Here is a 7,265-nt window from a genome sequence, read left to right on the forward strand (position 1 = left end):
ATGAAAAGGGTAAGGAAAAATATCCAAAATTGTGAGTTGACAAATTTGAATCAAATCTTTGATCAAGGGGCCGAAATTTTTGATAAAATGAGAGGAAAATTATTTCTTAAATCTTGTATTTTAATTCTTTAGAGTTTTATCTACTCATTAAATATTTTACTGAATTAATAAATTAGTTTAGGATGGTAATTATCTTGCATGCATGGCTAATTATTAAAATTCATCCACTAACATGTTAGGGTAATATTTTTTTGAATATATTAGGCTCATATTAATTTATCTCAATTGGTTACACATTTTAATTTAGGCTTTTAATTAAATTATTGGACATAAAGAGTTTATTTACTACTTATCTCAAGTTGATTAATTAAATTATTTAAACTTTCTTTTACATTAAAATAAATATTCTTTGACTTAAATTAAATTTAAGAATATTTTCTTATCATTAACTTTTATCTTTAAAACTCCAACTCCGGTCCGGCCTCACTTATTTAACTGAAAATCTAATAATTAAACTACTGAATAAAATAATTAAATTTAAAGAAAAGAATTTAAATACTCATGCAATAAAATCATTTTAATTTAAATACTAGAATTATGCATGGCTTATACGTAGTCTAATTTACGGGTTCTACATGTATCATCTGAGGAGTCGGTGAATAGCACTTATAAAGATGTATTACCAAATGTTATTGAGCTTATATCAAGTGACGATGAAGCTGAAATCGATATCATACTAATTTCATTGGACGATGAGAATGATCTGAAAACCGATGGAGATGTCATATTAGCTTTCCCAACACCTACACCTCCAACAACAACCAAAGTGGATGAAATTGTTCCACCTACTGCTGTCAATGGTTTACTCTCAGCCAACAGGAATGAAGATTCCTGATCACTACAACACAAGGGTTAGAAGCCTAAGATGGTTAATGATCTTGAAGGGCTGAAAATGATTAATGATGCAGATGATGATGGTACAAATGAGCACGTTCATGCGGCATTGGCTAAGACAGAATCGGTAGAAATGAAATGCTACGAAGAATCAAAATGTTCTATAAACTGCAATGGCTAAATGTTGCATCTGTGGTAAGATAATTAGTTTTGGAACCTTTTTTGTTGTTGGTTTTCACCAACTTGTCTTGGGTGCAAGGGTCCGTAATGCTGTTGTGTATATAGGCAGCAATGATTTTGTTTTTGTTCCAACAATTGTACATACTCACCCAAGTTAATGTTACTGGTTCCAAAACATTAAATATCAAGTGCAAATTTTTTTTTCAATGTGAACAATCGAAAAATAAAGTAAAGTAATAGTGCAATTTCATCATATTTCGAAAAGAAAAAATAGATACAAAGTCATACATTGCCACAATCGTCTCATGTACAAAATATGCCAAAGGTTTCTAAAAGAGAGTACCAAAGCAACTAACTAGACAATTCAACAAACAAAAAAGATACTGTAATAGGTAGATGAACAAAATACAAAACAATTTATTCCCATTTCAGAACCTTCGTCAAGTGGAATGTATGAAATGTTATTTGAACTACGTTCTTCTTAGTTCAGTCTTCCTTAAGTAGCCTTCGAACCAACTTTAGCCTTGCATGTTGAGGAGCTTTTAAACAACAGATTTTGTAGCTTTGGATTTTCTGCTAGCAATGCAGCAGCAACAACAATATCATCTTCACTAAGTTCGGGAATTGATTCTAGCACATCAAACACATCTTTGGTTGCGTTCACTGTATCATACTCAACGCTAATTCGCTTCACAAATTCGTTCATTGTAGATCTTGACATCTCAGTGAAATTGTTAATGGCATCAATGAATAGCTGCTCACCTTCTTAATGCTTCTTCCATTTCCTAGTGTTCTTTGATTTACTACCAACTTTGTTCACGGAAGGAGCATTTGACACCGACATGGATTCACCTGCTTCCTCAGTCTCCTGGAAGAGAGTATTCGGTCCAATTTTGTCTTCGGCCACAATATCATTATCATCAGCCATGTTTAGTACTCCTTGAAGGGCCTCAGCAAAGCTCTCAGCATGCTGTCCTGTTGCACGGTCATTTCCAAATATTTCGCACCAATCGGGAAAATAGGGCCATGTTTTGTAACGCCATGTACGAACACTGCTATCAGCCTGTTTGTACACTACAGATTAAATAGTGTACAAAAATTAATTTTAATTGACAAAAACAATGGAGATGCACACTACACCTAGTTATGTAGTAAATAAACATTGTAACCCGAAAAGATGTACAACAGAGGATTACCTTCACAAATGAATCCCACAGTTGCATCAATCCTCTTCTCTGTTTCATTCCAACCAATTCCACTCCTGCTAAGCATTGTTAACAAAGAACCATGAGTCCTTTTCCAGACATGTATCTTTGAGTTAATATGTGGGTTCTCTCGTAAATCGGTGTCTGGAAAAGCCTGGGCAATAGATTTCTCTAACACTGTCAAGTATCCGCAGTGAAACCCATTTTCATTCTTTCATCCAGCGTTGACTAATTCTTTAAGTGCCTGAATGAGGAATTCATCCTCCTTCTGTGTCCACACTCGGCGAATTCTCTCAGATTTCTTAGCGGTGCTGGTTACAGTAGCAATAGGTGAGCTGATATCCATGATGACTAGAACAATTTATAATAATCCCTGTATAATGCAGAATTATTTATGTACACTATTTTAGTCGAAAAATGGAACCACCATACTTAAAATTATTAAAATACACAAACAACATCGAGTTTTACATATCACAAATATAAGGAAATAAAACGTCAATCACAACAGAAAACATAAATCATCACCCTTTGACATATTGTCTAAAATAGCACTAATACAGAAAAATGCATGAACAACATCATTTCTCAGTTACTATGGTACATAGACAGCGCTAAGTTTTCCCTCCATGTGTCCCATGCAGGAGAAGATTCAACATTGCCAATGAAGTCAAAATCTCCGGTTTCTGTAAGTTCAACATATGACTCATCAAACACATCTACAGGGTCATCTACCATTTCGGAGCGAATGAAATTATGTAGCAGAATGCAAGCCATTACTATAAAATTCTGAACTTTCAAGGGGTAAAACGATGGGCTACGAAGAATAGCCCACCGTCTTTTCAATAACCCAAATGCTCTTTCAATAACATTACGAGCATGACAATGTTTAGAGTTTGTTGAAAAACTCTTTGTAATTCTGGGGTGCAAAAGAACCGCCTACCCACTGATCCATATGGTATCGAGTTCTCCTATACGGCGTCAAGAATCCTTCAACGTTTGGGTAGCCATTGTCGCACAAGTAATAACAACCTGTCATTTGACAATAGTATTAAAAGTTAGCGAGAACAAATAAAAAATTCCAAAAGTGACTTACCAACAAAGTATATTTCTAACCTCTTGAAATCTTTAGCACATCCTTCTAACGAAACATAATCAAAAACACATTTACACTCCTTAAGAGCACTTACGACAGAGAAGTTATAACCTCTTGGAATCTTTAGCCCATCTTGGCGATTAACTGCATCACGTAGAACACGAGCATCTGCCGCTGATCCTTCCCATCCGGTTAGTGCGTAAGTAAACTGCATGTCACGATTGCATATCCCCAAAACATTTATTGCTGTTGTTCTTTTTTTATTTCTGTATTTCGCTTTGTCTTTATTTGGTACTTGGACAATTATATACGTTCTGTAGCGCCCTTACCCGGGCAACTACTAAACAGACTAATAAGCATGCAACATTAAAACTTAATAACAACAATTAAACAGTGGAAACAAAATAACTTAATCATCTTACAACCCAAACGAAAACAGAACAAACAACAGCAGTTTTAAACATTAATACAACCATATCAAAAACAAAATTCTGAACGAGAAAACGATAAATCACACAAAACCTCCACTGGATCACCACCGAAAACTCAACTGCTCTAGCCGCCCTGGTCATCCGAACCGTCCAACCTAAGACCTGCCCCGTGGAATGGGGTGCCCAAGATGAATTTCTATAACATACACTGTTAAGATATTTCAAGTACCCTTAAATTTTGATGATTGACAAATAACAGCATCGAGCTCTTTCAGGTCCACCCGCTTTTAAATCTATTTAAGGTTTTAGACCGTTGGACTAGATTAAGACATTTAGAAAGTGCATAAGAAGATCAAGCCGTTCGGGCTAGGAAGTCAAGACGCAGAAGTATCTGAACTTAAGCTGCAAAGCTATTAATTATTTGTCAAAACTGATCGGCAGTCCAAAGTATTCAAACCTTTGAAAATAAAGTCACAATGCCGCCGGTCATAAAAGAGTTAAATCTGAAAGGATATTAAAGTCAAGGTGTTCTATCAGTTGCCTCATTTGGAAAGATTACACAGTATCATACAAACTTCTGAATGACAGAAAGTTACCTAACTAAGACATGGTGTGTCAGTTTTATCGAAAGAAAATGACTTGAGTCGCAAAAGGACAAGGAACATTAGTGAACATTTAATGATCTGAAAGTGACACGTCCATTCTGTCGGGAAAACAATACAAATGATCGTTGAAAATCAAATCTGACCGTTTGAGCTTTTCGACTATAAATACGTAGATTTCAAAGATGAAGAACTCTCTCGACCAACCAGAACTATTATTGAGCCTACATATTTCAAAGATCTTGAGCACATTTAATATTTTGATTTCTAGCTGCTCGTTCAAGCACACACTCATCAGAATAATATCATATCATCAAGGATCAATCTGTGCTACACCAACGACTCAAGCCGCCAAGTCTGACCGTTGGATTTTGTGTTTGTTGTCTGATGAACCAAGGGTTCTTAAATATCCAGAATTGTAAAGTGATCACTAATAGTTTCAGTTAGGCAGTGACAAGTCCGAACTGAAGTGGGTTGCTACAAGATGTTGTAAAATCAAAATTTTTTAGTGAAAGCCTTCTTAAATAGAAGAAGATGTGACATAGATGTTTTATATCTGAATATCAATAAAAATATTTGTGTTATTACATTATTCATTTACATTCATGCAAAGTACATTTCAAGTTGTTTATTGTTAAATTGACAAGTATAATCTATCACTAATCAAGCCAGAACATTTTCTCACTTACACTTTTTAGTGGCCCAACAAGTCTAGCCGTTCTAAAATACTTCTTAACATCCTGAAAATTGTTAAGAACGATTCAAAATCAAGAAAATAATAAAATTGTTAATCCACCCCCTCTAAAAATATTTTTTCTCAACAAATGGTATCAGAGAGGATTTTTATTGAACTATGATAACTATACTTTCAAATGGCATCGTTTACAAAATTATTATGTTTTTCAAAAAAGATTATGATGACTGGAAAATACATATGAAGGCACATCTAGCTGCTCAGGATGATGACATGTGGTATGTCATCACTGACGGTCCAATAATGATATTCAAAGCAAATACAGCTGTTGCAGTATTTGATGGTGCTCCACAGATGGTCGAGAGGCATTGGTCGGAGTGGAAAGCTGATGACAAGAAGAAAGAAAACCTTGACAATAAGGCCAAGGTCATCTTGTACAAGACTCTTGACAAGAACATGTTTGGCATGATCAAGAAATGTAGCAACAACTAAGGAGATCTGAAAGAAGTTGACTCAACTTTGTAAGGGCAATGACCAGACCAAAGAGAACAAACTGACCGTTGCAATTGAGAAGTTTGATAATGCAAAGATGAAGCCCGACGAGACTCTTAATGAGTTCGATGAACGATTTAGTAATATCGCTTTTGAACTTACTTCTCTTGTTAAAGAATTCTCTAATCACGAGACTACATTGAAGGTCATGAGAGCATTGCCCAGAGAATGGGACGTGAAGACCGTGGCTATGAGATAATCCAAAAATCATAACAAACTTAAGCTGCAAAATCTATTTGCCGACTTTAAAGCTTATGATTTTGAGCTGGGGATCCAGATAGCATAAGAACCATCTACATCACAGCTAACTAAAGCTCTAGTGACCACAACCTCAAGTCCAACTGCTAATGTTGAAGCCTCTAGCAGAAAATCTACTGACCAGATAAGTAGTGAGATTATGTTTTTATTTGATAAAAAAATTGAAAATTCATGAAGAAAAATCTATCTAAATATAATTCATATTGTAAAAAATATCAAGTTGACTACGATCAGACTTTTGTAACTGTGAAAAGCAAGATCATTTTGTTGCAGACTATTACAAGCCAAAAAAGGATGACGAGATCTTTCAAAAAGAAGATATATCAAATAATACATGTTGCCGATGAGTCAAAGAACATGTAGGCCGACTCTGACGCAGACCAATCCAATTTATAGGCCTTCTCAAGTTTGGATATGATGAAGTTACTGCCTATGCTCTTATGACGGAAGCATATTTTATGAGTAATGAACCAAGAACCTACAATGAAGCCATGAGTAGTGACACAAGTCACCTTTAGAAACTTGATATGGATGATGAGATGAGATGGGATCACTGTAGAAAAATAACACCTAGACTCTAGTCCAAAAACCAAAGAATCAAAGGATCATTGGGAGCAAATGGATATATAAACTGAAATAAGGAATCCCAGGTGTTATGGATCGCAAACACAAAGCTAGACTAGTTGCTAAAGGGTATGCACAACAAGAAGGCATAGACTTTAGAGAAATATTTTCTCTTGTGGTTAAACACATATCGATAAGAATCATGTTGTCAATGGTAGTCCATTATGATCTAAACTTGGAGCAAATGGATGTCAAGACTGCCTTTCTACATGGTAACTTGGAGGAGACAATCTTCATGACTCAACCTGAAGGATATGTGATAAGGATAGAGATAAATTTTGTCTAATGAAAAAATCATTATATGGCCTCAAACAAGTACCTAGACAATGGTACTTGAGGTTTGATAAATTCATGACAGAGAATGGGTTCAAAAGGAGTTGTTATGATGCATATTTCTATTATAAACACACTCAAGGTGACGAAGCAATTTCGTAATCTTATATGTTGATGATATGCTCATAGCAAGCAACAAACATAACACCATAAGCAATCTAAAAAGACTTTTGGCTGCTGAGTTTGAAATCAAAAACATGGGTCAAACCTCTAAAATACTGGTAATGGAAATTCAGAGAAACAAATTAAAGGGGATTTTACATATTACACAGAGCAAATACATCAATAAGGTCCTGAACCGGTTTAACATGGCTCAAGCTAAACAAGTTATAACCCCGATAGGAGCCCACATAAAACTATCGGCTGTTCAAAGTCCCACAATAGATGACGGCATAC

The 7,265-nt window shown here is 35.3% G+C and overlaps 1 long non-coding RNA gene across 1 annotated transcript; it reads right to left on the bottom strand.

Annotated features, from left to right (window-relative positions):
* Positions 1-1,362: 1,362 nt before the first annotated feature.
* On the bottom strand, positions 1,363-3,684 carry LOC140959866 (uncharacterized). Its single transcript, XR_012172070.1, has 3 exons — positions 3,487-3,684; positions 2,271-3,311; positions 1,363-2,137 (listed from the first exon to the last, which is right to left on the bottom strand). It is a non-coding gene; the product is annotated as an uncharacterized lncRNA (long non-coding RNA).
* Between the last annotated feature and the right edge of the window lie 3,581 nt (positions 3,685-7,265).

This window comes from Primulina huaijiensis, chromosome 15, assembly GCF_012295235.1.
Source record: "Primulina huaijiensis isolate GDHJ02 chromosome 15, ASM1229523v2, whole genome shotgun sequence".
Lineage (NCBI taxonomy): Eukaryota > Viridiplantae > Streptophyta > Magnoliopsida > Lamiales > Gesneriaceae > Primulina > Primulina huaijiensis.